The sequence below is a fragment of the Cornus florida genome, unplaced genomic scaffold (genome assembly GCF_030987335.1).
Source record: "Cornus florida cultivar Cherokee Brave unplaced genomic scaffold, ASM3098733v1 CherokeeBrave_3.0.0_Hap2_Chr09, whole genome shotgun sequence".
Classification (NCBI taxonomy): domain Eukaryota; kingdom Viridiplantae; phylum Streptophyta; class Magnoliopsida; order Cornales; family Cornaceae; genus Cornus; species Cornus florida.
In genome coordinates this window covers 96,066,188-96,083,464 of record NW_026775579.1, presented here as the reverse complement: position 1 = coordinate 96,083,464, position 17,277 = coordinate 96,066,188, and the positions used below count along the sequence as shown (strand labels likewise).

General features: G+C 35.8%; 1 long non-coding RNA gene across 1 annotated transcript; it reads left to right on the top strand.

Annotated features, from left to right (window-relative positions):
• Nucleotides 1-1,525: 1,525 nt before the first annotated feature.
• On the top strand, nt 1,526-13,513 carry LOC132273526 (uncharacterized). Its single transcript, XR_009470134.1, has 2 exons — nt 1,526-1,875; nt 13,061-13,513. It is a non-coding gene; the product is annotated as an uncharacterized LOC132273526 (long non-coding RNA).
• Nucleotides 13,514-17,277: the final 3,764 nt, after the last annotated feature.

Sequence of the window (17,277 nt, the reverse complement as noted above, 5' to 3'; positions counted from 1 at the left end):
ATACGGCTAGAGGAAAGGTTGAGGAGATCAGCGCGAAGCCTAGACCAACGTTGCCACGATTTGAGCAAGCTTCTGTCAGTGACGCGAAAAGTGGGTGATGGGTTTAACAGCATAGTCCAAAAATTCAGGAATGAGGCGGTCGAATGGTGGTTTGGTGAATTGGAGGCGTCGCGACCCTTAGAGAGAAGGGGATCGGCGGAGGAAGAGGGTTTTGACATTGGAGGAATCGGCGGTGACGCCTCCATTTTCTCTCTCCATCGATTTCTGCTGTAGGACTGCCTGTTGCAATGAAGGTGAGTTCCTATATAATCAATTGCTCATTTCACTCCAAATAGTGTAGATGAATAATGTAGATGAATGATACGGTTCTAAACCCTAAATTGATCATAATCTTTTGAATTGGGGATTAGCCACCAAAAATATTAAGTTTTTATTCATAATAACCCTAATTCCATTACACGAACATCATATATATATGAAAAATATAAATAGCAAACTTCTTAACATATTGGAAAAAAACAATATTCCTAAAATAGACTTAAGAGTAGTAGTTTCCTAACAATGAATACTCTGAGGGCAAGCTTGCAAAGACAAATTATAGGGCAATTGTTGATCCAGTGTACAAACCGGGGCCAATTGATGATTCCGGTGTAAAATCTGCATTTATCCTTTATGAATCTCTATAAAGGCTTGATGAAGTCTCATTCAAGGAAAGGTGAGAGTGAGATTCCGGTTTTGAAGAGCAGAGTAGGTAAATTTTAGGTTCAACTTTTGACATTGTTTTGCTATCCAAGGTGGGTAATTTACATTGGACAACAATCCAGAGAATGAGCTTGTGTCTTGGGATAGCAATTGAGTCCCATACAAGCTTGGCCCATGGGGCTATCGGTGATGACAGGGAGAGTGCAGAGAGGGTATGTTTGAATGTGTAGGCACCAGTAGGACCTGCATTCCAAAAAATTCTGTCAATGGAATCTGGCTGAGAAGGTTTGAGAGTATGCAGGACAGGGATAACAGTGGTAACTTGGTGTGGAAATGCCCAGGTGGTGAAGTTAACTAATGAGCTAATTTTTGTGTTGGTGGATGACCCTAATGATCGTGTGGTGCCCTCATTGAAGAGGTCAGTAAGTGGACCATTGTCTAGCCAATTATCTGTCCAGAATCCCATCAACTTTCACTACAATGAATCCTTTGAAACAGTCTGAGAATATATATATATATATATATATATATATATATGAAACGTATTCAACCAGCGTCCCAAGACGTGTGGTTCGAGCACACACAATTCACTGATTTCCTTAGTGCAGCACATGCAAGACACAAAAGAAAACTAAGAAATAATAAATATTACATTTTCGTTTATCCTTGCTATTTTTTTAATTAACGTCTCTCAAACCCTATTTGATACATGTAGACACATATTTATATATCTGTGTGTGTGACTGTTTATGTATACACTGTAATTAACACTGGCCTCTGTATATATATATATATATATATATATATATATATATTTATTATCTTTCGCTAGATTAATTATTGTGGTTTAATTTTCTAAATATATTCTTATATCTTGCACATGTTTGTGTAACAGATCATGATATGAACGAGTGTGATAAATATTACTTTGTAGAAAGAAAAAAGAAATCCGTAGCTGGGAATGGTATGACACCAAAACGGGAAGTTAAAGGGCAATTTTACCGAGGATGGTGGAGGGCCAGCAACAATAAATCCATTCGAGACAAGCTAGGCAATGATATTGGTTCAGTGATGTCGTTAACATATTTCAGTTACAAAAATAACAATCAAAGACTTGAAGAAAGCATCAAAACTGATTGGGTCATGCATGAATTTAAGCTCAAAGAGGATAAGGTATGTTTAATATAATTTTTCATATTTATGTATGATACATATTTCAATCCTGTAGTATGTTTCTTCTTCTCTGTAAATATGTCCAAACAATAATTTTTGATTTATTCATTATTAATTAATTAATTGTTGTGTGTGAGTACAGTTCCAAGAATTTTTTGTAGGATCTGGGATGGGAGTAAAAGGATAAACAAGAAATTAACTGTAGGAGGCAGTGAGAATTTGCAACTGCAAATTAGTCCCATGAATACAGATGATGATGATTAGTATCTTAGTATTTGTGAAAGTACTCATGATTAGGTACTAGCAGTTGTATATAGGTTTGAACCAACTGATGAAGAACTTCTTTCTGATTACTTGAGGAGGAAGCTTAAAGGCGAACAACAACTACCATCCAATGCAGTCATTGATATGGACATCTATACATGTGAACCGTGGTTTTTTTTTTTTTTTTTCTGAAAAATAAGATAATATTAAAAGGAGAGAAGTTACAAATATTCCAAGTTAGCCCAGGCTAACCAAAATAAACATAACCCAAAAGAACAACAGGCCCAAGAAGGAGCAACCCAACCAGGCAAAAGATGGAAAAGCTGTTGCTAGCACCACATTCATTCAGAGATGATAATGGAAGAAATTCCACAATGTTATCAATCCGGTGGCTCTGGAAGAAGCTGTAATATAGAAGACGGTAGCTCCCATTCCACAATTAGTCTCCTAGAATGAATTGAGTCATTGAAAAATGAGGAGAGAAGCTTCAAGCGTACTGGTTCTAGAGTGATATGAAGGAGGTAATTGGCTGATAATCTCTTCTTCTTGAATAACCTTCTGTTGCACTCATTCCATATATTTTAAACCAGCAATGAGAGGGCAAGTTTGGATACAGTGTTACAATCCTGGCTGTTTCCTCTCCAATGGTAAGCAGCCCATGAGACAAGCTCATTCCAGTTAGAAGGCAAGATGTAGAACCCACATCTTGCTTGTATAAAGGTCCACAAGGGTCTTACAAAGGTACACTTGAAAAAAAGGTGGTCATGTGATTCAAGATTATTATTGCAAATGAGGCAAGTGGTGGTGTTAATGTAGGCAGTGCATCTCCTGTTGAGGGTTGGGAGCTTGTGTTGTATTGCGACCCAAAGGGTGAAGGCATGCTTTGGTATTAATGTTTTAGACCAAACTAAGTTAGTCCAAGGAAGAGAGGGTAAGTTTTGGTTAAGGTGTTTCATTGTGGCTGCAATTGAAAATTTCCCATTTGGGGATGGTGTCCAAATGAATCTATCTTGTTTTTGTGGAATTGGGGTCGGAAGGCTGGAGATAGGCAAAAGTTATGGCAGTAATTCTGTGATTGTGGGTGGGAATGACCATCTTGACCAACAATGAATGAAGATAGTTTACTCTTAGTATCATAACCTGGGAGATTAAGCTGCTGTGAGGAGATAAGCAAATGCAGTGGACCAAGATAACACCATTTGTCAAACCAAAAATTGGACAAACTTCCATCTCCAATTTCAACCTTGACAAAGGGCTCAATTGATGACCTTAGTTGAAGTAGCTTCCTCCAATTCCAAGAACACTGTCCTGGGATCTTCACCTCCCAAATGCTTCTACCTTTGAGAAGGTAAATGTTGACCCAATAAACCCATAACATATCTTTGGAGTTGATGATATGCCATAGGTGCTTCATAATAGCAACCCTATTCCATTGAAAGAGGTTAGGAAGACCCAAGCCACCTGCCCTTTTTGAAAGGCAGCAGGTTTCCCAAGTGATTTTGGAGCTTGTTTTTTTTAGTGAAGGACCAGACCAAAGGAATGATCTCAGAATGGTATCAAGCTCATAAATGACACTCATGGGGAGGATGAACTTGGAGCTCCAAAACATCTGTGTGGAGAACAACACTGCCCTAATGAGTTGCAGCCTGCCTACAAAAGAGAGGAACCTACTAGTCCAGTGAGCAATCCTTGATGAGATTTTATCAATAAGTGTAATACCCCTAGTTTTCAAAAGGATAAAATGGGGATTTAATTTTGATTTTTATTGCATTTATTTATTTATTTTAATTATGTGACTTATGTGTTTTGTTTTCTTAATTGTTATATAATGAATTGGTTTGTTTAATTGATTAAGTGTGAATTATTTGTTTTAGATTAATTGGTTTATTTTAATTGTTTATTGGTTTTAAATTAATTGTTTAATTGAATTGGTGTTTTAAATTAATTAATTATTATTTTAATTTAATTGGTTTTAACTGGCGTGTCTTGTTTATGGCTTATATGGTTTATATTTTAGGGTTATTTTAATTTAAGTTAGGGTTTCATTTATTCATGGTGTAGCCGACTTGTAAATTTAATTGAATTAAACATAGGTTAAATAATAGCCTATATTTATAAAACTGTATGGTCTGCTAGGGTTGGAGAAACAAAAACAAAACCCTATTCACGGAATAGTATTTTGAGAGGAAAACAGAGAGGGTTCTTGAAAGAATCTGTGAGGCTAATGGAGGAAGGATAGAGGACGAGCAAAGGAGTTGCTCGTGGGTAAGTCAAGAAGCAACAGAGGAATAGAAGGTTTATCAAAGGAGGAAAACAATCTGGGGAATTCTGAAACGTAGAGACGGCGTAAAGGTTTTAATTCAAAATCTCATAAGCAAGTTTTATTCTATCTCCTTCCTGTAAACTTGTGTTCTGTGCATTCTAAATAGTCTCCAGGGGATTAATTAAAGTTTTAAAACTAATAATTGATGCATGTTTGCCGGACTGTAATTGAGGAACCTTTGAAATAACTGAAGCTTGTTTCTTTGCATAAACGGTGAGGATTATGTGTTAAACTCTTGTAAATTAATTCATAATGGAATGTGAGGAGTTGTTAGGATGGTTAAGAAGTTAAGTAAACTTTAAAACAGATGTGTATGCATGACAAACTAAATTGTAATCTGTGTATAACTGTTTCACGTTCTGTAACTGAAGTTGTTTCGTATGTATAAACTGTTGTGAGCTGGAGTTAAACCTCTGTAAATTAATTTGGAATGGAATGTAAAGAGTTTCTAGGATGGTTAGGAAGTTAATTAAACTTTTAAAATGGATTGTATGCAGGTTAGAGTATTTCTGTAATTAGTTCTGCATTTTTGAAATTGGAACGGTGGGTGTTTCTGCATAAACTGCCCTATAATTGTTTGGATTTTTATAGAACAATTGGCAGTAGAATCAAGGGAGTTTATAGGAGTATTAGGGCTTAAATTGAACCTTTAAAAATCCTTAAGAAACTTAGGACATACAGTTGGAACTTCTGCCAGAAGCAAAGATGAAGCAATGAAGCAGAGAGGGGCTCTCAGGGGTGAGAGCCGGCTCCTAAATGGTGGGAGCCGGCTCCCATGAAGAGAGAGCCGGCTCTCCATGAGGGAGAGCCGGCTCTAGAAGCCTAGGAGTCGGCTCCAATAAAGGGGAGCCGGCTCCCATGGGAAAAAACCCCTACGGGTGTTTTCTGCAATTTTTCTGAAGATCAGGGGCTTAAAAGTAATTACTGAAAAGTGATGGGGGGTTTTAAATGATTAAAATTAACTTGTTAAAGCCTTCAAATAGTTGGTTTATGCTAAGGTGCTAAACCTAAATGCATGTCATAAAACATAAGCTTATAATAGGCCTACTGTCAAGGAAGGAGGAATGCTTGTTTTGCTAAGTTATTTTGACAACTTAATTTGGACTGACATTGTAATTATTGTTAGAATTTATATCAATGATATATTTAGCATAGTTCAGTTCCAGGAATGTTGCTTATGACGTCATGTACTCGTATCTAATAAGTTGTATATTGTCGGGAGTAGTGGAAGGTTAGTTGCTAGTTTTGTGTTAGCAAATTAAATGAAACTGGTATAAAATACTTTTGAAGTTTCATATGATGTACTTAAACTTTGGAGTGTCATTATATCCGACACAGAATTTATGATGGGGAATTACATAGATGCCATGAGATTTAATTATAAATTTGCATGCTATAAAGGATTTGGGAGGATGTAAATGCTAGTCATCATTTTAACATTTAAAACGAACTAGTATGGATGTGTTGATTCGGAATTCTAGTATAATGTGCAGTTTAAAATTCTGATATTCATTATATTATGTTATGGAGGATAATTGCTGAACTGGCTTAATTTTGGTTCTGTCAATTACATAGAAATGGATGGTTTAAATTGTTTATTCTTATTTTAACAATTTAAAAGGGGGATCTATGATTATAAACATATACTGGATGCATGATAGGATCTTATCAATATCTGATTTCTATTGTGTTGGTTTCCGGATGGATTTGATGTTCAAACATGTGTGCATCATTGATGGATCATTTGCATTATATGTACCGGTATGGGACGGTGACATATTAGGGATGAATTAGATCAAAAAAAAGCTAAGTCCTACCCCTTTCATACATATGGAATTTATTAACTCAAACAGTTAACTCCTACATGGATGCATGTCCTGTCAACTAAAACAGTTGAACGACATAATGGATGGTTGCTTTACTTTTCTGTATTAGGAAGAGATTTAAATATATACTTAAGTGCCGTGATACGAGCTTGAGTCTCCTGATCATGGTTAGGGTGCGTATATCGCCTAGGATTGATAACCAGGCCTGATGATGTTTCCTTAGTTGCTCTACTCGGGTTGAGACGGATTATGTGGGCTGGTGAACGTCCTATAGTGTGTACTTATATCTATATGGACTATCTTAGCTATTGTTGAGCTATCTAGGATGTATCTGCGTATCGGGTTTATGTATGGATTGTAGTGGCATGGAACTTGTATGTGGGCCTGACCCACCCTTATTTTTCAGGTGATCGTCTATAACAGGTTTAGAGCTTGTTCGTGGTGATGCAGATACAGTCATTCACTCTTCCGACTAAATAGGATTTTTCTTTCTGGTTTTAGTTTTGGATTTTATTCTGTAAAGTTTTATCAGTTGAGATTATTAGGGGTCCACTAGTTGGATTCCCGAGTTGTACGGATTGGAAAGTTAATTTATATTAAAACTTTTATTTTTGGAGGTTTTACAATTAGAATTCTTTTCAGCATATCATTATTTTATTCTTAATTCAATTTTTATTCCTGCTTGTTTATATATTGATTGTCTGGTATCCTTCGGATCTGTGCCCAGACTTGATCACCCGTGGTTCTAGAATCGAGGGGTATCACAATAAGCCCCCTGCAATCACTTGATTTCAACATTGTAGTTATAAGTGGAACATCAAGGTATTTGACAGGGAGAGATCCTTTCTCAAAACCAAAGAGAGAGAGTATGTTAGCCTCAAGCTGTTCATTGATGCCAGAGAGAAAAACCTGGCTCTTGGTTTGATTCATCATAAGACCAGAAAGGTTTGAAAAGGTATCCATTGCCAGCTTTAGTGTTTGTAGAGATGCAATGCTGCCATGGGAGAAAAGCATAAGGTCATCAGCAAAGATAAGGTGTGTTAAAGACATTTCTTTACATCTCCAATGAAACTTGAATGGTTTTTCTAAGGTGAATTTTTAGACAATTGAGGAAAACACTTGCATAACAATAACAAACAAAATGGTGACAAGGGGTCTCCTTGTCTCAGCCCCTTTATGCTTCTGAAATGACCATTAAATTCACCATTGATAGATATGGTGGATGAAGGTGTGGTGACACAAGCTTTGATCCAGGAAATGAATTGAGGAGGAAAGCCAAAAAGTCTCAAAGTATCAAAGAGAAACTCCTAAAAAACAGAATCAAATGCCTTCTGAAGGTCCACTTTAAGTGCACATCTTGGTGAATGACCATGTCTGTGATAACCATTAAGAAGCTCCTGCGCAAGGAGAATGCTATCATCAATCAATCTTCCTTGGACAAAGGCAGATTGTGAGGGACCAATCATGTGAGGAAGGATAGGTTTGAGTTTGTTGGCCAACAACTTAGATATGCATTTGTAAATTGTTGAGCAGCAAGATATGGGCCTAAAGTCATTGAGTGATGAAGGGTTTGTTGTTTTGGGCACAAGGGAGATATAGGTTGAATTAACCTCCTTTAGTAACTTGCCAGTAGCAAAGAAGTTCCTGATTGCCATGGAGACATCATGTCCAATTATAGACCATGCATTCTTGAAAAAGTATGCATTATACCCATCAGGTCCTGGTGCCTTGGCAGAATTTAATGAGAACATGCAATCTCTAATTTCCTTAGTAGTGGGAATGACACAAAGTGTAGGAAGGAAATCATCAGGAAGGGTGGACTGAATAAAGGGTGCAAGTGATTGTGAGCCAGGGTAAGGGTGAGGGTTCATTCCAAGTGCCTTTTCAAAGTGGGAGATTACTTCAAGCTTAATAGCTTCCTCAGAGTCAAGAAATTCACCATTGGCAGAGGTAATAGAGGAGATCTTATTCCTATTAAACCTTGATGCAATTGAATTATAGAAGAAAGAAGTGTTTGAGTCCCCTTCATTGAGCCACAATACTCTAGATTTCTGCTTATAAGTTTGTTCTTCTGTGAGCTTCAGTGTAGTATAGGCTGAAATGAGGACCTTTTCTTGTGCTCTGAGAGTTTGATCATCGGGTTTGGCATCTAGTGCAATTTGGCATGCAAAGAGTGAGTTTTTTTTTTGAAAAATTCATTCTTGAGTGGCTGTTTTAGCTTTTTGAGCTTGGTTAAGATTTGAAACATTGGGTATCCCTCCACATGACAATTCCAAATGGACTGGATCAGAGGAAGGAAATTATCATGCTTGCTCCAGCAATTGAAAAATCTAAAGAGGACTTTTCTTTGTGGCCTTGGGTTACCAAGATTAATTACCATTGGACTATGGTCAAAAATCCCTGGAGGGAGGAAATGGCAATGGGATAAAGGAAATGAATTGTTCCAGTGCTCATTTATAAGGACTCTATCCGACTTTTTTGAGATGTTAGAAATACCTGGGCTCTTGTTAGTCCAAGAGTGGAAGATACCTGAGTAGTTTAGGTCCTCAAGATTGGAGTCATGCAGGCAATTTCGAAAATCAAACATTGTTTTTGTTGTCCTCATTGAGCCCCTATGGATTTCACCAGATGATTTGATGATGTTGAAGTCACCCCCTAAAATCCAAGGGGAAGAGATGGAGGTTGAGTGCCTCTGAATATCAGGCCAAAGTGCTTCTCTTTCAGTACAATCATTTGCAGCATAAATGAAGGAGACGTGGAATGAAGTTTTACAGCTCAAAAGTGTGACCAGACAGTGAATAACTTGTCTACTGGAATGAAGCACTTGCAGGTCAACAGATAGTGGGTTCCAAAGTACCCAAATTCTACCTAATTCAGAGAATTGGTAGTTGTGTGCTAACTTCCAATTTTTGGCAATGGCGTGATGAACCATGTCCACATTCCAGGGCTTGATGTTGGTCTTAATGATAGAAACAATTTCTATCTTATGTTCACTAAGAAGATGCTTTACTTCAGCTTGCTTTAAGGGGAGATTTAGACCCCTTATATTCCAAATGGCTAATGATACCATTTAATGGAATTGATGAAGCTTCCTCCTGGGACAAGATTCCCCTTTTGAGGTCCAGAGGACTTTCTAGTAAAAGCTTTCTTCTTACCCTTGTGATTTTTGGAAGATTTTGTCTTGCTTATAATGGGAAGGCTAACAGTGGATTCGGTATCAGAGATACTTGAGCAATCAGCCCCTGCAGGTGGAAGAAGGGTTGTAGAGATGAGGCAATTTATTTTTGAGGGTGAAGGGTTAGCAGAAACCACAGGTTTACAAGCTGGAAGGAGGGTTGGGTTGTAGGAGCTGAGATCAGTGATGAGCTTTTCATTTGGTTGAAAGTAATGGGTAATGACATTTTGGCCATGGTGGAGGTTAACTGTGGGTTGAGAGTCAGGGATAATATCAATTTGACCATGTTGTGGATCATTGGGAGGTTGTGGATCATTGGGGGTAGAAGCTTGGTTTGGTGACCTCCTAGGGGAAATTAATTGCCAATCAGAATTAGGTTGATGACTTTTGTTGTGGTGGAATCTGGAGAAACATGTCTTGGAGGTATGTCCAAAGCATTTGCAAAAACCACAAATTGCAGGGCAGTTGAGATATTCCACAATCACATTAATAATTTTCCCAGTATTAAGATAGAGTTTGAGGACAGAAGGGAGGTCGGATGTGGCTTTGATCTCCACACATATTTTAGCATATCTGGTTTTGTGCTTCTTTTTGGTGAGAGAGTCAGCAAACAAGGGTAGCCCAATGCTACTAGAAATATAGCTTAGCCCAGGTCCGGTCCAGAGATGGAGAGGTACACCATACACCTTGATCCAGATAAGGATGGAAGAGTGATTTGACTTCTTAAAACATGGCTCCCAATGGTTGAGAATCAGAGCTTTGTTTGCGCAGAACCATGGACCCCCATTGAGGACAGCATTGCAGTGGTCCTTTGAAGAGAAGTGGAACTCAAATAGCCCCTTCTCAGTGCTTGTCACTCGAAGGAACCCCATTTCAGACCATAGGGCAGAAGAGATAGACTTAACCATACCAAAAGGTAGGCTTTTATGGACAAAGTAGCCTAATAGACTACACCTCATTTTTTCCAAGCCAGCTTGCTCAACCTCCAAGGGTGGTTTCATGACATTGTCTGATGGGTTGGAGTGTTGAACAAAAGTTAAAGGGAGCCTAACAATATCGGCCCAAGATGGATTTGAGGGGGTGGTTGTAGCACATGGTTTGGGTAACTGGTCAAAGGAAGGATTTGAAACTTTTTTGTCAGAAGGAAAACCTATTTCCCCTACGTTTCCCAAATTAGGTATGGTACCTATGCTGACAGGTAAAGGATGAGTTAAGGGGGTACCTTGAGAGGAGTGGCCTGGAATTGAGTTTGAATTCAAATTTGAATTGCAATCCATGCTTCGAGGCTTGATGTGACGCATGTGGTGGTGGTTGCCAGAGCATTGCTGTGGAGGAGAAACCCGAGCTGCCTTGCCATGATCATTGTGATCTTCTACAGCACAATAGGGTGGCGGAGGGTGGGGATCGTGCCCCTGTAGTGGGCTGCATTGGCCTTCTTCAATGTCATCCAGTGGGAGTGGTACTGTTGAGTTACCATCATGGCCATCAGTGGCCATGGTGGTGGAAAGTGGTAACTGCTGTGCCGTGGTGTGATCGTCATTGTCCTCATCACAAGGGAGATCATGGTTGAGTGCAATTATATAATCACTGAGAACAGAGATCCGGTCCCGTAAGCTTGCCTGACTCTTGAGCCCAACACCAATAATGCCCCGGAGCCATTCAACCTCCTCTAAGAGATAGGAGTATTTAAAGTTGCTTTTGAATTCTGCAACTTCAACTCTAAGCCTAAAGATCTCATTAATCAGAGCCTGAGTATTGTTTGGATCAATATCTGCGAGAACATTGTTGTGGTCATCAATGAATCGAGAGGAACCTGGTTGGTGTGTAGCAGCAGAGAATGTCACTTTCTTGGGTTTGGGTGGGCGAGGTGGTTGTATTTTGAGAATGGAGATGGGTAGTGCTTGATCAGTTGTGGCATGGTGAGAACGTGGTAGGAATGGGGGCTTGAGGTGGTTGGCGAATGGGTTTAGAAGGGATGGACGTAGAGGATTCCGGTGAGGTGGTCTGAGAGGAGAGTTTTTCATTTTCTTGTTCCTAATTGTCACTTTGCAATTAGATTTAATGGTGGGGGAAAAGATGCCGTGGTTTCTTTCATGTAAGTAATTAGTTACTATATCATGATATCGACTAATTAAGTAATGCCATATCTAACTCTCTATTTATATAGAGAGTATTAGTTACTTTAAATTCAATCCTTTTAATTAATATTCTTATATATGACTTTAATTAATTATCTATATGTATATCAAATGATATTCATGGGTCCATGAGCAATATGGATAATGATGAGCATGAGTGTGATAGATATTATTTTGTAAGTCGATGGAAGAAATGTGTAACTAGTGATAGAGGGAAGAGGCCCGATAGAGATGTAAAAGGGAAGTTTGATGTCGGAGGATATTGGAAGGCCAGCACCGGAGACAAATACATTCAAAACACCCGAAATTTGAAAGTCATTGGCTATATCAAAACCTTAACATTTTGCAAGTACAAGAGCAAGAGTCGAAATCGTCATGAATGAATGAAAACTGATTGGATTATGCATGAGTACAGTCTTTCAAGAGATACGATACGTACTATATGCTTTATGGCTACTAATTAATTAAACATATGTACATTAATTTAGAGTTATGTTTTTACTACTATATATGTATATAAAGTACTCTTAGTTAGTTAAATACTTCAATTAAATATATGTATATGCATGCATGTATTCTTTGCACTTAAATACTTCAATTATCAATATACTTCATACATATTTTCAATAATAACATCATGCATGAAATTAATATTTATACATGTTCATTGAGTATATATTCCAATTTGAATAACTAAGCTAGCTAGGTACACATGAAAGTAGCTATATATATATATATATTGCAGTCCTTTCTTACATTATGAGGTGCTCTGGAGAAATCAGCAACTGAAATTCTTGGGCCTATTTTACTAATTTCAGTACGCACTATGTGAGTGATATATTTTATAATTTATCATTGGTGATGAGCTGCATAAATTAAAACAGCTAGACATGAAAACAAATAAAACAGATGTTAATTGTATTCAATTGGTAATGAAGAAACCTTTTTAATTTTCGAAAATGAAAGATGTAGTTCTTAATGCATGTGAGCTAGACATGATGTAAATTCTATTTGCAATTTTTAATAAGGAAATCTTCTTAATTTTTGAAAATGAAAGATGTTCTTAATGCATGGTGAGCATTGTTTAGTTAAATCTTAAGCTACAAATAAATAAATAAACTGAATCTTTGCATATTTGTGTGTGTGTGTGTAAGCGATATTCAAAGAGCATGCTGAATAGAAAAGTGCATTCAAATGGACTTGTATACTGGTACACAATAATGTATCACTAATGCATGAACTCAATGATTTTTGAGGTACATCAAAAATCTGTGTTTGTCAGTCATGGATGCATGTTATTGCTTAATGATGTGCTAGCTTGAGTTCTATATATATATAAGTTTTACTGCTTAATTCTTTGTTTAAAACATACTTGTTTTTTATTCTATCAATGGATCAATTTATTGCTATTGTAATCATTTTACCATTAGATATTTACTGAACTGATGTGTTTGGGCAGGTATGAGTGCAGTTCCAAAAATGGGTGGTTTGCCGAATAAGATATAATGGCAAGAAAAACAACGAAGAAGGAAACCGAAACAAAAATGAAGGCAGTGACGAAAGTTACACTAATATTACTTGTGAAAAAGAAAGAGTAGTGCCTAACATGGAATATGTAACTTTAAACACCAAGAATGTAGAGCAGCAACAGGAACATTTTGCAGATATGTCTCACCAGGAAAAATCGAACTTAGGAATTACACACACGAGTAGTAACACTCATCAAGAGCTGAAATCCAACAATAACTATGAAGGAAAATCTGACATGGAATTAGAAAATGCAAATGAAGAATATTTAAATTGGGTGGAGCATATGTTTTTTGATGATCATGAAGAGCAGCAGAAACAATTTTCAAATATGTCCCACTCCCACTCCCACCAAGAGCTGCTGCAAGAAAAAGGAGAACAAGAGCAGCTGAAACCCGTGGAAATAGAAACTGCAGATGAAAAATATTTAAATTGGTTGGAGCTTATATGTTTCGATGATGATGAAGAGCAGCAGAAATAATTTTCAAATATGTCCCACTCCCACCAAGAGCTGTTGCAAGAAAAAGGAGTACAAGTGTAAACTATAATAATTCGTGTTAAGCCATTAATCACAAATTTACATGAATCCCATATCTTAGAACTTCATGATTTTCACATATCTATAATGCATAAATAAATACTAATTAGATATAAATACCTCAATTCACGATATCAATTTTTGTTGAAATTAAGTCCAACGTCCAGATTCTTTGGCCATGAACTAATCTGCAACTCTGATCAACAGGCGAAGGTGGAAACTGGTTTCTCTCTCTTGGCCTTTTGCACACATAAAACTTTTACGTATTGTTTCATTAATTGTACATAATTGATGGAGTATATGCACTTTTATAAAGGCAGAGAGAGGACCAGTTTTCCTTATAGTAACATAATTCTACTTTCCATAAAAGTAAGAAATAAGAAAGGAAAACACTTCCCCAATAAGTAATTACCAAAAAGGTAATTATAAGTTGACCAAAAATAAATAATATTAATTGATATTTATTTACTTACCCACCAAGTAATATATCACATGTCCAAATCATGTGGGCCACAATTAAATAAATAATCTTACAACAAGAGCAGCTGAAACCCATGGAATTAGAAATTGCATACACCAAGGATGGAAAGTATTTAAATGAGGAGCAGGAGGAGCATTCGCTGCAAGAAAAATTGGACATGGAATTGGAAATTGTAGACGTGGTATATAAAGATTTGTTTTGGCTGCAGGATGTAGATTTCCCTTTTCAGCAGGATAAAGATTTACTTTTAGGGCAGGATGAAGAATAATTATATTTGGTTTGAAATAAGCTGTAAATAAGGGAGTCTCTGATCTCCATTGACAATATGACATGTATGACCAAATTTGTGTCTCTAGATTGTTATTCAACATTCTTGATCTGTAAACATAAATACAATACTTTTGAAATATATGTATATATGCTACCTTCATTCACGCAGACGCCATCTCATCAATCTCACTTTTGTTCTGCTTATATATATAGTTAGATATATAGCTGTAGCTGCTGCTGCATTCTACAAAACATCATTAAGAATAAACCCAGTGTATGGCGGCAATCTCCAACTGAACCCAAAAATTAATTAGATTGATTAGGCTTCAACTTTTTCTAGGAAATGTGATCTCTATCCGATGCCCTCCTCATATACCACTACACAATCAAAAAAATAAAAGCTAAAATAATATCTACAAAGGTTAAAGAGCTTGAAATTACACTTACCAGTGTGCTCAATCTGGTGCAACTCTTTCAATTGTGGCTGTTTTCAGGCTTTCTGTGTGATTCTCTTTAATTGGTCCCATTTTGGATTTATTGGCATTGAATTGAAGCGCATGGTCACAACTTAACAAATCAAAAATTGATACCAATTTTAGCGGGTGGGGACTTGCTCGTTAATCCAAAAACTTAAGCTATTAAATAATGTTGCACGTATAAATATTTTAGTTCTAAAGTATTTAACAAACAAGCTTAGAAATGGTGATTGGAATTGGTTTATTTATTTAATAAAAATATATTACAAGGTGAGCCAAGCTACTTGTTGGAAGTTCGGCTCGTTTGCAGTCCCAATGGAAACCATGAAACTTTAACCCGTAATAACTTAATTAGAAAATAGAGTGCAGTATTAGTTAACCGGAAATCACTAGCTTAGGACACATGAAACTTTAACTGAAACACCTTAACTAGGAAATAAAAATTTTAACAGGTAACACACTTAACTAGAAAATAGAATACATTACTATATATATATATATATAAATAGAGTACATAGAGAACTGTGTTTATGAGAAAAAAATTTACTGGCAGAGTTCAAATTTTATGGATGTTACATACACAATAAAACATAACACATGTAATTAGTAACAAACATAAATTACATAATGTCTTTTATATTTATCTGAAAACTATTTTTTTTGAATTATTGGAATTAAATTTTTGAATAACAATCGAAGCAAATCCCTTTTTTTTTTTTTGAACCTTGTAAAATAGTGATAAGAATATCTTCTACAATTTATTGATTTCGTTTAATTTTAAGCTCAACCTAAAATACCTTAATTAGAAAATAGAGTGCAGTATTAGTTAACCGGAAATCACTAGCTTGGGACCCATGAAACTTTAACCGAAACACCTTAACTAGGAAATAGAAATTTTAATAGGTACCACAGTTAACTAGAAAATAGAATGCATTAATATATATATATATAGAGAGAGAGAGAGAGAGAGAGAACTGTGTTTATGAGAAAAAAAATTATTGACAAAGAGTTCAAATTTCATGGATGTTACATACACAATAAAACATAACACACATGTAATTAGTAACAAACATAAATTACATAATGTCTTTTATATTTATCTGAAAACTATTTTTTTTGAATTTTTGAAAATAAAATCCTTTTTTTTTTTTTTTTTTTGAACCATGTAAAATAGTGATGAGAATATCTTCAACAATTTATTGATTTCGTTAAATTTTAAGCTCAACTTAAAATACCTTAATTACAAAATAGAGTGCAGTATTAATTAATCGGAAATTACTAGCTTGGGACTCATGAAACTTTAACCGAAACACCTTAACTAGGAAATAGAAATTTTAACAGGTACCACACTTAACTAGAAAACAGGATGCATTAATATATATATATATATATATATATATATATATATATATATATAGTGCATAGAGAACTATTTTATTTTTTTTTTTTTTTTTGAATTACTGGAAATAATTTTTTGAATAACAACCGAATCAAATTCTTTCTTTTCTTTTCATATTTTGTTTTATTTTTTGCCAAGGAACCAACTTGAACCATGTAAAATAATAATAAGAATATCTTCAACAATTTATTGATTTCGTTAAATTTTAAGCTCAACTTAAAATACAATGTATAATGAATTGGCATGTCTACATAAAACAATCAGTCCTCTACAATTCTTCTAACTTTCCCCGTGACTTGTGCTACATTTTCAAGTATATCTACATTGAATTCATATCAATATCTTGAACTAATGTAAGCTTCAAGTAAAAGAAAATTAGCAAAAATAATTGAAATAGCCAAATAGATATCCCTCAGTCTCACATTCAAGAATGCATCCATCTACTCTGAATTTATATTAGTAGTCTTGTGTTCAAGAATCCATAGCTCAAGTCATTAATGGAGGACAAAATTTCTATCTCATAGTTAAATGTAAATCCATTACAGGTGAATCAATTAAAGATAATAATGGCAAGAAAATACCACAAGAAGAATTTTCGTCAAAACCAAAACACATGGATAAAGACAATGATTGTGTTCACATATGACAATTAAAACACACCAAGTAGGGAAACTGCATAATGGCACTATACTTTAGGGAGAAGAAAATAAGGAATTTGAAATGATTCCCCTTCGATTAAGTTATACACTTTGGATGAATATATAAAGTACTAATAAACTTGTGGGGAACAATGACACGGTGAAAAAGTACATTTACTCTCCTTCATATTTGTATTTACGCTATAATGCCTTAACTACCTACCGTTATTTTTGTATTTCATTACAATCTTTTTAATCTTCCTTGACAATTTTGTTTTATTTTTATTCGCTGTTTTTAAAACCAAACTAGTGGTTAACATATTTTATGTTTCCACATAATTTACTCC